Source organism: Aquarana catesbeiana, linkage group LG08 (assembly GCF_042186555.1).
Source record: "Aquarana catesbeiana isolate 2022-GZ linkage group LG08, ASM4218655v1, whole genome shotgun sequence".
In the NCBI taxonomy this organism is placed as follows: domain Eukaryota; kingdom Metazoa; phylum Chordata; class Amphibia; order Anura; family Ranidae; genus Aquarana; species Aquarana catesbeiana.
In genome coordinates, this window is record NC_133331.1 from 251,743,685 (window position 1) to 251,762,353 (window position 18,669).

The following is an 18,669-nucleotide window of genomic DNA, read 5'->3' on the forward strand; positions in this document are numbered from 1 at the left end:
CCTGCCTAACTGAGCCATTGGCCAAAGGGGTGAAAATTTGGGGGGCCACGCCCGCCAAATGGGCCAAATTTATTTTTCAGCCATTTTACCTGTTTTGACTTCCTTTTACCAAGAAAGGACCAGAGGGTTGAAAAGTTACCTGATTTCATTTGTAAAAAGCCAAGAAACTGCTTGGGAAACTGCCATTTCCTGAAACCGGAAGTGGCCTCCTCAAAACCGGAAGTGGCCCTTAAACACCTTTCTCCTTGACATTTTGGCCTTTAAATTCTTTTTGCATCCATTTTAGGGACTTTTGATTTTGTTTGGACAAATTTCCTGCGTATCTGAGCCATTGGCCAAAGGGGTGAAAATTTGGGGGGCCACGCCCGCCAAATGGGCCAAATTTATTTTTCAGCCATTTTACCTGTTTTGACTTCCTTTTACCAAGAAAGGACCAGAGGGTTGAAAAGTGACCTGATTTCATTTGTAAAAAGCCAAGAAACTGCTTGGGAAACTGCCATTTCCTGAAACCGGAAGTGGCCTCCTCAAAACCGGAAGTGGCCCTTAAACACCTTTCTCCTTGACATTTTGGCCTTTAAATTCTTTTTGCATCCATTTTAGGGACTTTTGATTTCGTTTGGACACATTTCCTGCGTATCTGAGCCATTGGCCAAAGGGGTGAAAATTTGGGGGGCCACGCCCGCCAAATGGGCCAAATTTATTTTTCAGCCATTTTACCTGTTTTGACTTCCTTTTACCAAGAAAGGACCAGAGGGTTGAAAAGTGACCTGATTTCATTTGTAAAAAGCCAAGAAACTGCTTGGGAAACTGCCATTTCCTGAAACCGGAAGTGGCCTCCTCAAAACCGGAAGTGGCCCTTAAACACCTTTCTCCTTGACATTTTGGCCTTTAAATTCTTTTTGCATCCATTTTAGGGACTTTTGATCTCGTTTGGACACATTTCCTGCCTAACTGAGCCATTGGCCAAAGGGGTGAAAATTTGGGGGGCCACGCCCGCCAAATGGGCCAAATTTATTTTTCAGCCATTTTACCTGTTTTGACTTCCTTTTACCAAGAAAGGACCAGAGGGTTGAAAAGTGACCTGATTTCATTTGTAAAAAGCCAAGAAACTGCTTGGGAAACTGCCATTTCCTGAAACCGGAAGTGGCCTCCTCAAAACCGGAAGTGGCCCTTAAACACCTTTCTCCTTGACATTTTGGTCTTTAAATTCTTTTTGCATCCATTTTAGGGACTTTTGATCTCGTTTGGACACATTTCCTCCGTAACTGAGCCATTGGCCAAAGGGGTGAAAATTTGGGGGGCTACGCCCGCCAAATGGGCCAAATTTATTTTTCAGCCATTTTACCTGTTTTGACTTCCTTTTACCAAGAAAGGACCAGAGGGTTGAAAAGTGACCTGATTTCATTTGTAAAAAGCCAAGAAACTGCTTGGGAAACTGCCATTTCCTGAAACCGGAAGTGGCCTCCTCAAAACCGGAAGTGGCCCTTAAACACCTTTCTCCTTGACATTTTGGTCTTTAAATTCTTTTTGCATCCATTTTAGGGACTTTTGATCTCGTTTGGACACATTTCCTGCCTAACTGAGCAATTGGCCAAAGGGGTGAAAATTTGGGGGGCCACGCCCGCCAAATGGGCCAAATTTATTTTTCAGCCATTTTACCTGTTTTGACTTCCTTTTACCAAGAAAGGACCAGAGGGTTGAAAAGTTACCTGATTTCATTTGTAAAAAGCCAAGAAACTGCTTGGGAAACTGCCATTTCCTGAAACCGGAAGTGGCCTCCTCAAAACCGGAAGTGGCCCTTAAACAGCTTTCTCCTTGACATTTTGGCCTTTAAATTCTTTTTGCATCCATTTTAGGGACTTTTGATTTCGTTTGGACACATTTCCTGCGTATCTGAGCCATTGGCCAAAGGGGTGAAAATTTGGGGGGCCACGCCCGCCAAATGGGCCAAATTTATTTTTCAGCCATTTTACCTGTTTTGGCTTCCTTTTACCAAGAAAGGACCAGAGGGTTGAAAAGTGACCTGATTTCATTTGTAAAAAGCCAAGAAACTGCTTGGGAAACTGCCATTTCCTGAAACCGGAAGTGGCCTCCTCAAAACCGGAAGTGGCCCTTAAACACCTTTCTCCTTGACATTTTGGCCTTTAAATTCTTTTTGCATCCATTTTAGGGACTTTTGATCTCCTTTGGACACATTTCCTGCCTAACTCAGCCATTGGCCAAAGGGGTGAAAATTTGGGGGGCCACGCCCGCCAAATGGGCCAAATTTATTTTTCAGCCATTTTACCTGTTTTGACTTCCTTTTACCAAGAAAGGACCAGAGGGTTGAAAAGTGACCTGATTTCATTTGTAGAAAGCCAAGAAACTGCTTGGGAAACTGCCATTTCCTGAAACCGGAAGTGGCCTCCTCAAAACCGGAAGTGGCCCTTAAACACCTTTCTCCTTGACATTTTGGTCTTTAAATTCTTTTTGCATCCATTTTAGGGACTTTTGATCTCGTTTGGACACATTTCCTGCGTAACTGAGCCTTTGGCCAAAGGGGTGAAAATTTGGGGGGCCACGCCCGCCAAATGGGCCAAATTTATTTTTCAGCCATTTTACCTGTTTTGGCTTCCTTTTACCAAGAAAGGACCAGAGGGTTGAAAAGTGACCTGATTTCATTTGTAAAAAGCCAAGAAACTGCTTGGGAAACTGCCATTTCCTGAAACCGGAAGTGGCCTCCTCAAAACCGGAAGTGGCCCTTAAACACCTTTCTCCTTGACATTTTGGCCTTTAAATTCTTTTTGCATCCATTTTAGGGACTTTTGATCTCGTTTGGACACATTTCCTGCCTAACTGAGCAATTGGCCAAAGGGGTGAAAATTTGGGGGGCCACGCCCGCCAAATGGGCCAAATTTATTTTTCAGCCATTTTACCTGTTTTGACTTCCTTTTACCAAGAAAGGACCAGAGGGTTGAAAAGTTACCTGATTTCATTTGTAAAAAGCCAAGAAACTGCTTGGGAAACTGCCATTTCCTGAAACCGGAAGTGGCCTCCTCAAAACCGGAAGTGGCCCTTAAACACCTTTCTCCTTGACATTTTGGTCTTTAAATTCTTTTTGCATCCATTTTAGGGACTTTTGATCTCGTTTGGACACATTTCCTGCGTAACTGAGCCTTTGGCCAAAGGGGTGAAAATTTGGGGGGCCACGCCCGCCAAATGGGCCAAATTTATTTTTCAGCCATTTTACCTGTTTTGACTTCCTTTTACCAAGAAAGGACCAGAGGGTTGAAAAGTTACCTGATTTCATTTGTAAAAAGCCAAGAAACTGCTTGGGAAACTGCCATTTCCTGAAACCGGAAGTGGCCTCCTCAAAACCGGAAGTGGCCCTTAAACACCTTTCTCCTTGACATTTTGGTCTTTAAATTCTTTTTGCATCCATTTTAGGGACTTTTGATCTCGTTTGGACACATTTCCTGCGTAACTGAGCCATTGGCCAAAGGGGTGAAAATTTGGGGGGCCACGACCGCCAAATGGGCCAAATTTATTTTTCAGCCATTTTACCTGTTTTGACTTCCTTTTACCAAGAAAGGACCAGAGGGTTGAAAAGTGACCTGATTTCATTTGTAAAAAGCCAAGAAACTGCTTGGGAAACTGCCATTTCCTGAAACCGGAAGTGGCCTCATCAAAACCGGAAGTGGCCCTTAAACACCTTTCTCCTTGACATTTTGGCCTTTAAATTCTTTTTGCATCCATTTTAGGGACTTTTGATTTCGTTTGGACACATTTCCTGCGTATCTGAGCCATTGGCCAAAGGGGTGAAAATTTGGGGGGCCACGCCCGCCAAATGGGCCAAATTTATTTTTCAGCCATTTTACCTGTTTTGACTTCCTTTTACCAAGAAAGGACCAGAGGGTTGAAAAGTGACCTGATTTCATTTGTAAAAAGCCAAGAAACTGCTTGGGAAACTGCCATTTCCTGAAACCGGAAGTGGCCTCCTCAAAACCGGAAGTGGTCCTTAAACACCTTTCTCCTTGACATTTTGGCCTTTAAATTCTTTTTGCATCCATTTTAGGGACTTTTGATCTCGTTTGGACACATTTCCTGCCTAACTGAGCCATTGGCCAAAGGGGTGAAAATTTCGGGGGCCACGCCCGCCAAATGGGCCAAATTTATTTTTCAGCCATTTTACCTGTTTTGACTTCCTTTTTCCAAGAAAGGACCAGAGGGTTGAAAAGTGACCTGATTTCATTTGTAAAAAGACAAGAAACTGCTTGGGAAACTGCCATTTCCTGAAACCGGAAGTGGCCTCCTCAAAACCGGAAGTGGCCCTTAAACACCTTTCTCCTTGACATTTTGGTCTTTAAATTCTTTTTGCATCCATTTTAGGGACTTTTGATCTCGTTTGGACACATTTCCTGCGTAACTGAGCCATTGGCCAAAGGGGTGAAAATTTGGGGGCCACGCCTGCCAAATGGGCCAAATTTATTTTTCAGCCATTTTACCTGTTTTGACTTACTTTTACCAAGAAAGGACCAGAGGGTTGAAAAGTGACCTGATTTCATTTGTAAAAAGCCAAGAAACTGCTTGGGAAACCGGCCATTTCCTGAAACCGGAAGTGGCCTCCTCAAAACCGGAAGTGGCCCTTAAACACCTTTCTCCTTGACATTTTGGCCTTTAAATTCTTTTTGCATCCATTTTAGGGACTTTTGATCTCGTTTGGACACATTTCCTGCCTAACTGAGCCATTGGCCAAAGGGGTGAAAATTTGGGGGGCCACGCCCGCCAAATGGGCCAAATTTATTTTTCAGCCATTTTACCTGTTTTGACTTCCTTTTACCAAGAAAGGAACAGAGGGTTGAAAAGTGACCTGATTTCATTTGTAAAAAGCCAAGAAACTGCTTGGGAAACTGCCATTTCCTGAAACCGGAAGTGGCCTCCTCAAAACCGGAAGTGGCCCTTAAACACCTTTCTCCTTGACATTTTGGTCTTTAAATTCTTTTTGCATCCATTTTAGGGACTTTTGATCTCATTTGGACACATTTCCTGCGTAACTGAGCCATTGGCCAAAGGGGTGAAAATTTGGGGGCCACGCCCGCCAAATGGGCCAAATTTATTTTTCAGCCATTTTACCTGTTTTGACTTACTTTTACCAAGAAAGGACCAGAGGGTTGAAAAGTGACCTGATTTCATTTGTAAAAAGCCAAGAAACTGCTTGGGAAACCGGCCATTTCCTGAAACCGGAAGTGGCCTCCTCAAAACCGGAAGTGGCCCTTAAACACCTTTCTCCTTGACATTTTGGCCTTTAAATTCTTTTTGCATCCATTTTAGGGACTTTTGATCTCGTTTGGACACATTTCCTGCCTAACTGAGCCATTGGCCAAAGGGGTGAAAATTTGGGGGGCCACGCCCGCCAAATGGGCCAAATTTATTTTTCAGCCATTTTACCTGTTTTGACTTCCTTTTACCAAGAAAGGAACAGAGGGTTGAAAAGTGACCTGATTTCATTTGTAAAAAGCCAAGAAACTGCTTGGGAAACTGCCATTTCCTGAAACCGGAAGTGGCCTCCTCAAAACCGGAAGTGGCCCTTAAACACCTTTCTCCTTGACATTTTGGTCTTTAAATTCTTTTTGCATCCATTTTAGGGACTTTTGATCTCATTTCGACACATTTCCTGCGCAACTGAGCCATTGGCCAAAGGGGTGAAAATTTGGGGGGCCACGCCCGCCAAATGGGCCAAATTTATTTTTCAGCCATTTTACCTGTTTTGACTTCCTTTTACCAAGAAAGGACCAGAGGGTTGAAAAGTGACCTGATTTCATTTGTAAAAAGCCAAGAAACTGCTTGGGAAACTGCCATTTCCTGAAACCGGAAGTGGCCTCCTCAAAACCGGAAGTGGCCCTTAAACACCTTTCTCCTTGACATTTTGGCCTTTAAATTCTTTTTGCATCCATTTTAGGGACTTTTGATCTCGTTTGGACACATTTCCTGCCTAACTGAGCCATTGGCCAAAGGGGTGAAAATTTGGGGGGCCACGCCCGCCAAATGGGCCAAATTTATTTTTCAGCCATTTTACCTGTTTTGACTTCCTTTTACCAAGAAAGGACCAGAGGGTTGAAAAGTGACCTGATTTCATTTGTAAAATGCCAAGAAACTGCTTGGGAAACTGCCATTTCCTGAAACCGGAAGTGGCCTCCTCAAAACCGGAAGTGGTCCTTAAACACCTTTCTCCTTGACATTTTGGCCTTTAAATTCTTTTTGCATCCATTTTAGGGACTTTTGATCTCGTTTGGACACATTTCCTGCCTAACTGAGCCATTGGCCAAAGGGGTGAAAATTTGGGGGGCCACGCCCGCCAAATGGGCCAAATTTATTTTTCAGCCATTTTACCTGTTTTGACTTCCTTTTACCAAGAAAGGACCAGAGGGTTGAAAAGTTACCTGATTTCATTTGTAAAAAGCCAAGAAACTGCTTGGGAAACTGCCATTTCCTGAAACCGGAAGTGGCCTCCTCAAAACCGGAAGTGGCCCTTAAACACCTTTCTCCTTGACATTTTGGTCTTTAAATTCTTTTTGCATCCATTTTAGGGACTTTTGATCTCGTTTGGACACATTTCCTGCGTAACTGAGCCATTGGCCAAAGGGGTGAAAATTTGGGGGGCCACGACCGCCAAATGGGCCAAATTTATTTTTCAGCCATTTTACCTGTTTTGACTTCCTTTTACCAAGAAAGGACCAGAGGGTTGAAAAGTGACCTGATTTCATTTGTAAAAAGCCAAGAAACTGCTTGGGAAACTGCCATTTCCTGAAACCGGAAGTGGCCTCCTCAAAACCGGAAGTGGCCCTTAAACACCTTTCTCCTTGACATTTTGGCCTTTAAATTCTTTTTGCATCCATTTTAGGGACTTTTGATTTTGTTTGGACACATTTCCTGCGTATCTGAGCCATTGGCCAAAGGGGTGAAAATTTGGGGGGCCACGCCCGCCAAATGGGCCAAATTTATTTTTCAGCCATTTTACCTGTTTTGACTTCCTTTTACCAAGAAAGGACCAGAGGGTTGAAAAGTGACCTGATTTCATTTGTAAAAAGCCAAGAAACTGCTTGGGAAACTGCCATTTCCTGAAACCGGAAGTGGCCTCCTCAAAACCGGAAGTGGCCCTTAAACACCTTTCTCCTTGACATTTTGGCCTTTAAATTCTTTTTGCATCCATTTTAGGGACTTTTGATTTCGTTTGGACACATTTCCTGCGTATCTGAGCCATTGGCCAAAGGAGTGAAAATTTGGGGGGCCACGCCCGCCAAATGGGCCAAATTTATTTTTCAGCCATTTTACCTGTTTTGACTTCCTTTTACCAAGAAAGGACCAGAGGGTTGAAAAGTGACCTGATTTCATTTGTAAAAAGCCAAGAAACTGCTTGGGAAACTGCCATTTCCTGAAACCGGAAGTGGCCTCCTCAAAACCGGAAGTGGCCCTTAAACACCTTTCTCCTTGACATTTTGGCCTTTAAATTCTTTTTGCATCCATTTTAGGGACTTTTGATCTCGTTTGGACACATTTCCTGCCTAACTGAGCCATTGGCCAAAGGGGTGAAAATTTGGGGGGCCACGCCCGCCAAATGGGCCAAATTTATTTTTCAGCCATTTTACCTGTTTTGACTTCCTTTTACCAAGAAAGGACCAGAGGGTTGAAAAGTGACCTGATTTCATTTGTAAAAAGCCAAGAAACTGCTTGGGAAACTGCCATTTCCTGAAACCGGAAGTGGCCTCCTCAAAACCGGAAGTGGCCCTTAAACACCTTTCTCCTTGACATTTTGGTCTTTAAATTCTTTTTGCATCCATTTTAGGGACTTTTGATCTCGTTTGGACACATTTCCTCCGTAACTGAGCCATTGGCCAAAGGGGTGAAAATTTGGGGGGCTACGCCCGCCAAATGGGCCAAATTTATTTTTCAGCCATTTTACCTGTTTTGACTTCCTTTTACCAAGAAAGGACCAGAGGGTTGAAAAGTGACCTGATTTCATTTGTAAAAAGCCAAGAAACTGCTTGGGAAACTGCCATTTCCTGAAACCGGAAGTGGCCTCCTCAAAACCGGAAGTGGCCCTTAAACACCATTCTCCTTGACATTTTGGTCTTTAAATTCTTTTTGCATCCATTTTAGGGACTTTTGATCTCGTTTGGACACATTTCCTGCGTAACTGAGCCATTGGCCAAAGGCATGAAAATTTGAGGGGCCACGCCCGCCAAATGGGCCAAATTTATTTTTCAGCCATTTTACCTGTTTTGACTTCCTTTTACCAAGAAAGGACCAGAGGGTTGAAAAGTGACCTGATTTCATTTGTAAAAAGCCAAGAAACTGCTTGGGAAACTGCCATTTCCTGAAACCGGAAGTGGCCTCCTCAAAATCGGAAGTGGCCCTTAAACACCTTTCTCCTTGACATTTTGGCCTTTAAATTCTTTTTGCATCCATTTTAGGGACTTTTGATCTCATTTGGACACATTTCCTGCGTAACTGAGCCATTGGCCAAAGGGGTGAAAATTTGGGGGCCACGCCCGCCAAATGGGCCAAATTTATTTTTCAGCCATTTTACCTGTTTTGACTTACTTTTACCAAGAAAGGACCAGAGGGTTGAAAAGTGACCTGATTTCATTTGTAAAAAGCCAAGAAACTGCTTGGGAAACCGGCCATTTCCTGAAACCGGAAGTGGCCTCCTCAAAACCGGAAGTGGCCCTTAAACACCTTTCTCCTTGACATTTTGGCCTTTAAATTCTTTTTGCATCCATTTTAGGGACTTTTGATCTCGTTTGGACACATTTCCTGCCTAACTGAGCCATTGGCCAAAGGGGTGAAAATTTGGGGGGCCACGCCCGCCAAATGGGCCAAATTTATTTTTCAGCCATTTTACCTGTTTTGACTTCCTTTTACCAAGAAAGGAACAGAGGGTTGAAAAGTGACCTGATTTCATTTGTAAAAAGCCAAGAAACTGCTTGGGAAACTGCCATTTCCTGAAACCGGAAGTGGCCTCCTCAAAACCGGAAGTGGCCCTTAAACACCTTTCTCCTTGACATTTTGGTCTTTAAATTCTTTTTGCATCCATTTTAGGGACTTTTGATCTCATTTCGACACATTTCCTGCGCAACTGAGCCATTGGCCAAAGGGGTGAAAATTTGGGGGGCCACGCCCGCCAAATGGGCCAAATTTATTTTTCAGCCATTTTACCTGTTTTGACTTCCTTTTACCAAGAAAGGACCAGAGGGTTGAAAAGTGACCTGATTTCATTTGTAAAAAGCCAAGAAACTGCTTGGGAAACTGCCATTTCCTGAAACCGGAAGTGGCCTCCTCAAAACCGGAAGTGGCCCTTAAACACCTTTCTCCTTGACATTTTGGCCTTTAAATTCTTTTTGCATCCATTTTAGGGACTTTTGATCTCGTTTGGACACATTTCCTGCCTAACTGAGCCATTGGCCAAAGGGGTGAAAATTTGGGGGGCCACGCCCGCCAAATGGGCCAAATTTATTTTTCAGCCATTTTACCTGTTTTGACTTCCTTTTACCAAGAAAGGACCAGAGGGTTGAAAAGTGACCTGATTTCATTTGTAAAATGCCAAGAAACTGCTTGGGAAACTGCCATTTCCTGAAACCGGAAGTGGCCTCCTCAAAACCGGAAGTGGTCCTTAAACACCTTTCTCCTTGACATTTTGGCCTTTAAATTCTTTTTGCATCCATTTTAGGGACTTTTGATCTCGTTTGGACACATTTCCTGCCTAACTGAGCCATTGGCCAAAGGGGTGAAAATTTGGGGGGCCACGCCCGCCAAATGGGCCAAATTTATTTTTCAGCCATTTTACCTGTTTTGACTTCCTTTTACCAAGAAAGGACCAGAGGGTTGAAAAGTTACCTGATTTCATTTGTAAAAAGCCAAGAAACTGCTTGGGAAACTGCCATTTCCTGAAACCGGAAGTGGCCTCCTCAAAACCGGAAGTGGCCCTTAAACACCTTTCTCCTTGACATTTTGGTCTTTAAATTCTTTTTGCATCCATTTTAGGGACTTTTGATCTCGTTTGGACACATTTCCTGCGTAACTGAGCCATTGGCCAAAGGGGTGAAAATTTGGGGGGCCACGACCGCCAAATGGGCCAAATTTATTTTTCAGCCATTTTACCTGTTTTGACTTCCTTTTACCAAGAAAGGACCAGAGGGTTGAAAAGTGACCTGATTTCATTTGTAAAAAGCCAAGAAACTGCTTGGGAAACTGCCATTTCCTGAAACCGGAAGTGGCCTCCTCAAAACCGGAAGTGGCCCTTAAACACCTTTCTCCTTGACATTTTGGCCTTTAAATTCTTTTTGCATCCATTTTAGGGACTTTTGATTTTGTTTGGACACATTTCCTGCGTATCTGAGCCATTGGCCAAAGGGGTGAAAATTTGGGGGGCCACGCCCGCCAAATGGGCCAAATTTATTTTTCAGCCATTTTACCTGTTTTGACTTCCTTTTACCAAGAAAGGACCAGAGGGTTGAAAAGTGACCTGATTTCATTTGTAAAAAGCCAAGAAACTGCTTGGGAAACTGCCATTTCCTGAAACCGGAAGTGGCCTCCTCAAAACCGGAAGTGGCCCTTAAACACCTTTCTCCTTGACATTTTGGCCTTTAAATTCTTTTTGCATCCATTTTAGGGACTTTTGATTTCGTTTGGACACATTTCCTGCGTATCTGAGCCATTGGCCAAAGGAGTGAAAATTTGGGGGGCCACGCCCGCCAAATGGGCCAAATTTATTTTTCAGCCATTTTACCTGTTTTGACTTCCTTTTACCAAGAAAGGACCAGAGGGTTGAAAAGTGACCTGATTTCATTTGTAAAAAGCCAAGAAACTGCTTGGGAAACTGCCATTTCCTGAAACCGGAAGTGGCCTCCTCAAAACCGGAAGTGGCCCTTAAACACCTTTCTCCTTGACATTTTGGCCTTTAAATTCTTTTTGCATCCATTTTAGGGACTTTTGATCTCGTTTGGACACATTTCCTGCCTAACTGAGCCATTGGCCAAAGGGGTGAAAATTTGGGGGGCCACGCCCGCCAAATGGGCCAAATTTATTTTTCAGCCATTTTACCTGTTTTGACTTCCTTTTACCAAGAAAGGACCAGAGGGTTGAAAAGTGACCTGATTTCATTTGTAAAAAGCCAAGAAACTGCTTGGGAAACTGCCATTTCCTGAAACCGGAAGTGGCCTCCTCAAAACCGGAAGTGGCCCTTAAACACCTTTCTCCTTGACATTTTGGTCTTTAAATTCTTTTTGCATCCATTTTAGGGACTTTTGATCTCGTTTGGACACATTTCCTCCGTAACTGAGCCATTGGCCAAAGGGGTGAAAATTTGGGGGGCTACGCCCGCCAAATGGGCCAAATTTATTTTTCAGCCATTTTACCTGTTTTGACTTCCTTTTACCAAGAAAGGACCAGAGGGTTGAAAAGTGACCTGATTTCATTTGTAAAAAGCCAAGAAACTGCTTGGGAAACTGCCATTTCCTGAAACCGGAAGTGGCCTCCTCAAAACCGGAAGTGGCCCTTAAACACCATTCTCCTTGACATTTTGGTCTTTAAATTCTTTTTGCATCCATTTTAGGGACTTTTGATCTCGTTTGGACACATTTCCTGCGTAACTGAGCCATTGGCCAAAGGCATGAAAATTTGAGGGGCCACGCCCGCCAAATGGGCCAAATTTATTTTTCAGCCATTTTACCTGTTTTGACTTCCTTTTACCAAGAAAGGACCAGAGGGTTGAAAAGTGACCTGATTTCATTTGTAAAAAGCCAAGAAACTGCTTGGGAAACTGCCATTTCCTGAAACCGGAAGTGGCCTCCTCAAAATCGGAAGTGGCCCTTAAACACCTTTCTCCTTGACATTTTGGCCTTTAAATTCTTTTTGCATCCATTTTAGGGACTTTTGATCTCATTTGGACACATTTCCTGCGTAACTGAGCCATTGGCCAAAGGGGTGAAAATTTGGGGGGCCACGACCGCCAAATGGGCCAAATTTATTTTTCTGCCATTTTACCTGTTTTGACTTCCTTTTACCAAGAAAGGACCAGAGGGTTGAAAAGTGACCTGATTTCATTTGTAAAAAGCCAAGAAACTGCTTGGGAAACTGCCATTTCCTGAAACCGGAAGTGGCCTCCTCAAAACCGGAAGTGGCCCTTAAACACCTTTCTCCTTGACATTTTGGCCTTTAAATTCTTTTTGCATCCATTTTAGGGACTTTTGATTTCGTTTGGACACATTTCCTGCGTATCTGAGCCATTGGCCAAAGGGGTGAAAATTTGGGGGGCCACGCCCGCCAAATGGGCCAAATTTATTTTTCAGCCATTTTACCTGTTTTGACTTCCTTTTACCAAGAAAGGACCAGAGGGTTGAAAAGTGACCTGATTTCATTTGTAAAAAGCCAAGAAACTGCTTGGGAAACTGCCATTTCCTGAAACCGGAAGTGGCCTCCTCAAAACCGGAAGTGGCCCTTAAACACCTTTCTCCTTGACATTTTGGCCTTTAAATTCTTTTTGCATCCATTTTAGGGACTTTTGATCTCGTTTGGACACATTTCCTGCCTAACTGAGCCATTGGCCAAAGGGGTGAAAATTTGGGGGGCCACGCCCGCCAAATGGGCCAAATTTATTTTTCAGCCATTTTACCTGTTTTGACTTCCTTTTACCAAGAAAGGACCAGAGGGTTGAAAAGTGACCTGATTTCATTTGTAAAAAGCCAAGAAACTGCTTGGGAAACTGCCATTTCCTGAAACCGGAAGTGGCCTCCTCAAAACCGGAAGTGGCCCTTAAACACCTTTCTCCTTGACATTTTGGCCTTTAAATTCTTTTTGCATCCATTTTAGGGACTTTTGATCTCGTTTGGACACATTTCCTGCCTAACTGAGCCATTGGCCAAAGGGGTGAAAATTTGGGGGGCCACGCCCGCCAAATGGGCCAAATTTATTTTTCAGCCATTTTACCTGTTTTGACTTCCTTTTACCAAGAAAGGACCAGAGGGTTGAAAAGTGACCTGATTTCATTTGTAAAAAGCCAAGAAACTGCTTGGGAAACTGCCATTTCCTGAAACCGGAAGTGGCCTCCTCAAAACCGGAAGTGGCCCTTAAACACCTTTCTCCTTGACATTTTGGTCTTTAAATTCTTTTTGCATCCATTTTAGGGACTTTTGATCTCGTTTGGACACATTTCCTGCGTAACTGAGCCATTGGCCAAAGGGGTGAAAATTTGGGGGGCCACGCCCGCCAAATGGGCCAAATTTATTTTTCAGCCATTTTACCTGTTTTGACTTCCTTTTACCAAGAAAGGACCAGAGGGTTGAAAAGTGACCTGATTTCATTTGTAAAAAGCCAAGAAACTGCTTGGGAAACTGCCATTTCCTGAAACCGGAAGTGGCCTCCTCAAAACCGGAAGTGGCCCTTAAACACCTTTCTCCTTGACATTTTGGCCTTTAAATTCTTTTTGCACCCATTTTAGGGACTTTTGATTTCGTTTGGACACATTTCCTGCATATCTGAGCCATTGGCCAAAGGGGTGAAAATTTGGGGGGCCACGCCCGCCAAATGGGCCAAATTTATTTTTCAGCCATTTTACCTGTTTTGACTTCCTTTTACCAAGAAAGGACCAGAGGGTTGAAAAGTGACCTGATTTCATTTGTAAAAAGCCAAGAAACTGCTTGGGAAACTGCCATTTCCTGAAACCGGAAGTGGCCTCCTCAAAACCGGAAGTGGCCCTTAAACACCTTTCTCCTTGACATTTTGGCCTTTAAATTCTTTTTGCATCCATTTTAGGGACTTTTGATTTTGTTTGGACACATTTCCTGCGTATCTGAGCCATTGGCCAAAGGGGTGAAAATTTGGGGGGCCACGCCCGCCAAATGGGCCAAATTTATTTTTCAGCCATTTTACCTGTTTTGACTTCCTTTTACCAAGAAAGGACCAGAGGGTTGAAAAGTGACCTGATTTCATTTGTAAAAAGCCAAGAAACTGCTTGGGAAACTGCCATTTCCTGAAACCGGAAGTGGCCTCCTCAAAACCGGAAGTGGCCCTTAAACACCTTTCTCCTTGACATTTTGGCCTTTAAATTCTTTTTGCATCCATTTTAGGGACTTTTGATTTCGTTTGGACACATTTCCTGCGTATCTGAGCCATTGGCCAAAGGGGTGAAAATTTGGGGGGCCACGCCCGCCAAATGGGCCAAATTTATTTTTCAGCCATTTTACCAGTTTTGACTTCCTTTTACCAAGAAAGGACCAGAGGGTTGAAAAGTGACCTGATTTCATTTGTAAAAAGCCAAGAAACTGCTTGGGAAACTGCCATTTCCTGAAACCGGAAGTGGCCTCCTCAAAACCGGAAGTGGCCCTTAAACACCTTTCTCCTTGACATTTTGGCCTTTAAATTCTTTTTGCATCCATTTTAGGGACTTTTGATCTCGTTTGGACACATTTCCTGCCTAACTGAGCCATTGGCCAAAGGGGTGAAAATTTGGGGGGCCACGCCCGCCAAATGGGCCAAATTTATTTTTCAGCCATTTTACCTGTTTTGACTTCCTTTTACCAAGAAAGGACCAGAGGGTTGAAAAGTGACCTGATTTCATTTGTAAAAAGCCAAGAAACTGCTTGGGAAACTGCCATTTCCTGAAACCGGAAGTGGCCTCCTCAAAACCGGAAGTGGCCCTTAAACACCTTTCTCCTTGACATTTTGGTCTTTAAATTCTTTTTGCATCCATTTTAGGGACTTTTGATCTCGTTTGGACACATTTCCTCCGTAACTGAGCCATTGGCCAAAGGGGTGAAAATTTGGGGGGCTACGTCCGCCAAATGGACCAAATTTATTTTTCAGCCATTTTACCTGTTTTGACTTCCTTTTACCAAGAAAGGACCAGAGGGTTGAAAAGTGACCTGATTTCATTTGTAAAAAGCCAAGAAACTGCTTGGGAAACTGCCATTTCCTGAAACCGGAAGTGGCCTCCTCAAAACCGGAAGTGGCCCTTAAACACCTTTCTCCTTGACATTTTGGTCTTTAAATTCTTTTTGCATCCATTTTAGGGACTTTTGATCTCGTTTGGACACATTTCCTGCGTAACTGAGCCTTTGGCCAAAGGGGTGAAAATTTGGGGGGCCACGCCCGCCAAATGGGCCAAATTTATTTTTCAGCCATTTTACCTGTTTTGGCTTCCTTTTACCAAGAAAGGACCAGAGGGTTGAAAAGTGACCTGATTTCATTTGTAAAAAGCCAAGAAACTGCTTGGGAAACTGCCATTTCCTGAAACCGGAAGTGGCCTCCTCAAAACCGGAAGTGGCCCTTAAACACCTTTCTCCTTGACATTTTGGCCTTTAAATTCTTTTTGCATCCATTTTAGGGACTTTTGATCTCGTTTGGACACATTTCCTGCCTAACTGAGCAATTGGCCAAAGGGGTGAAAATTTGGGGGGCCACGCCCGCCAAATGGGCCAAATTTATTTTTCAGCCATTTTACCTGTTTTGACTTCCTTTTACCAAGAAAGGACCAGAGGGTTGAAAAGTTACCTGATTTCATTTGTAAAAAGCCAAGAAACTGCTTGGGAAACTGCCATTTCCTGAAACCGGAAGTGGCCTCCTCAAAACCGGAAGTGGCCCTTAAACACCTTTCTCCTTGACATTTTGGCCTTTAAATTCTTTTTGCATCCATTTTAGGGACTTTTGATTTCGTTTGGACACATTTCCTGCGTATCTGAGCCATTGGCCAAAGGGGTGAAAATTTGGGGGGCCACGCCCGCCAAATGGGCCAAATTTATTTTTCAGCCATTTTACCTGTTTTGGCTTCCTTTTACCAAGAAAGGACCAGAGGGTTGAAAAGTGACCTGATTTCATTTGTAAAAAGCCAAGAAACTGCTTGGGAAACTGCCATTTCCTGAAACCGGAAGTGGCCTCCTCAAAACCGGAAGTGGCCCTTAAACACCTTTCTCCTTGACATTTTGGCCTTTAAATTATTTTTGCATCCATTTTAGGGACTTTTGATCTCCTTTGGACACATTTCCTGCCTAACTGAGCCATTGGCCAAAGGGGTGAAAATTTGGGGGGCCACGCCCGCCAAATGGGCCAAATTTATTTTTCAGCCATTTTACCTGTTTTGACTTCCTTTTACCAAGAAAGGACCAGAGGGTTGAAAAGTGACCTGATTTCATTTGTAGAAAGCCAAGAAACTGCTTGGGAAACTGCCATTTCCTGAAACCGGAAGTGGCCTCCTCAAAACCGGAAGTGGCCCTTAAACACCTTTCTCCTTGACATTTTGGTCTTTAAATTCTTTTTGCATCCATTTTAGGGACTTTTGATCTCGTTTGGACACATTTCCTGCGTAACTGAGCCTTTGGCCAAAGGGGTGAAAATTTGGGGGGCCACGCCCGCCAAATGGGCCAAATTTATTTTTCAGCCATTTTACCTGTTTTGGCTTCCTTTTACCAAGAAAGGACCAGAGGGTTGAAAAGTGACCTGATTTCATTTGTAAAAAGCCAAGAAACTGCTTGGGAAACTGCCATTTCCTGAAACCGGAAGTGGCCTCCTCAAAACCGGAAGTGGCCCTTAAACACCTTTCTCCTTGACATTTTGGCCTTTAAATTCTTTTTGCATCCATTTTAGGGACTTTTGATCTCGTTTGGACACATTTCCTGCCTAACTGAGCAATTGGCCAAAGGGGTGAAAATTTGAGGGGCCACGCCCGCCAAATGGGCCAAATTTATTTTTCAGCCATTTTACCTGTTTTGACTTCCTTTTACCAAGAAAGGACCAGAGGGTTGAAAAGTTACCTGATTTCATTTGTAAAAAGCCAAGAAACTGCTTGGGAAACTGCCATTTCCTGAAACCGGAAGTGGCCTCCTCAAAACCGGAAGTGGCCCTTAAACACCTTTCTCCTTGACATTTTGGTCTTTAAATTCTTTTTGCATCCATTTTAGGGACTTTTGATCTCGTTTGGACACATTTCCTGCGTAACTGAGCCATTGGCCAAAGGGGTGAAAATTTGGGGGGCCACGACCGCCAAATGGGCCAAATTTATTTTTCAGTCATTTTACCTGTTTTGACTTCCTTTTACCAAGAAAGGACCAGAGGGTTGAAAAGTGACCTGATTTCATTTGTAAAAAGCCAAGAAACTGCTTGGGAAACTGCCATTTCCTGAAACCGGAAGTGGCCTCCTCAAAACCGGAAGTGGCCCTTAAACACCTTTCTCCTTGACATTTTGGCCTTTAAATTCTTTTTGCATCCATTTTAGGGACTTTTGATTTCGTTTGGACACATTTCCTGCGTATCTGAGCCATTGGCCAAAGGGGTGAAAATTTGGGGGGCCACGCCCGCCAAATGGGCCAAATTTATTTTTCAGCCATTTTACCTGTTTTGGCTTCCTTTTACCAAGAAAGGACCAGAGGGTTGAAAAGTGACCTGATTTCATTTGTAAAAAGCCAAGAAACTGCTTGGGAAACTGCCATTTCCTGAAACCGGAAGTGGCCTCCTCAAAACCGGAAGTGGCCCTTAAACACCTTTCTCCTTGACATTTTGGCCTTTAAATTATTTTTGCATCCATTTTAGGGACTTTTAATCTCCTTTGGACACATTTCCTGCCTAACTGAGCCATTGGCCAAAGGGGTGAAAATTTGGGGGGCCACGCCCGCCAAATGGGCCAAATTTATTTTTCAGCCATTTTACCTGTTTTGACTTCCTTTTACCAAGAAAGGACCAGAGGGTTGAAAAGTGACCTGATTTCATTTGTAGAAAGCCAAGAAACTGCTTGGGAAACTGCCATTTCCTGAAACCGGAAGTGGCCTCCTCAAAACCGGAAGTGGCCCTTAAACACCTTTCTCCTTGACATTTTGGTCTTTAAATTCTTTTTGCATCCATTTTAGGGACTTTTGATCTCGTTTGGACACATTTCCTGCGTAACTGAGCCTTTGGCCAAAGGGGTGAAAATTTGGGGGCCACGCCCGCCAAATGGGCCAAATTTATTTTTCAGCCATTTTACCTGTTTTGGCTTCCTTTTACCAAGAAAGGACCAGAGGGTTGAAAAGTGACCTGATTTCATTTGTAAAAAGCCAAGAAACTGCTTGGGAAACTGCCATTTCCTGAAACCGGAAGTGGCCTCCTCAAAACCGGAAGTGGCCCTTAAACACCTTTCTCCTTGACATTTTGGCCTTTAAATTCTTTTTGCATCCATTTTAGGGACTTTTGATCTCGTTTGGACACATTTCCTGCCTAACTGAGCAATTGGCCAAAGGGGTGAAAATTTGGGGGGCCACGCCCGCCAAATGGGCCAAATTTATTTTTCAGCCATTTTACCTGTTTTGACTTCCTTTTACCAAGAAAGGACCAGAGGGTTGAAAAGTTACCTGATTTCATTTGTAAAAAGCCAAGAAACTGCTTGGGAAACTGCCATTTCCTGAAACCGGAAGTGGCCTCCTCAAAACCGGAAGTGGCCCTTAAACACCTTTCTCCTTGACATTTTGGTCTTTAAATTCTTTTTGCATCCATTTTAGGGACTTTTGATCTCGTTTGGACACATTTCCTGCGTAACTGAGCCATTGGCCAAAGGGGTGAAAATTTGGGGGGCCACGCCCGCCAAATGGGCCAAATTTATTTTTCAGTCATTTTACCTGTTTTGACTTCCTTTTACCAAGAAAGGACCAGAGGGTTGAAAAGTGACCTGAT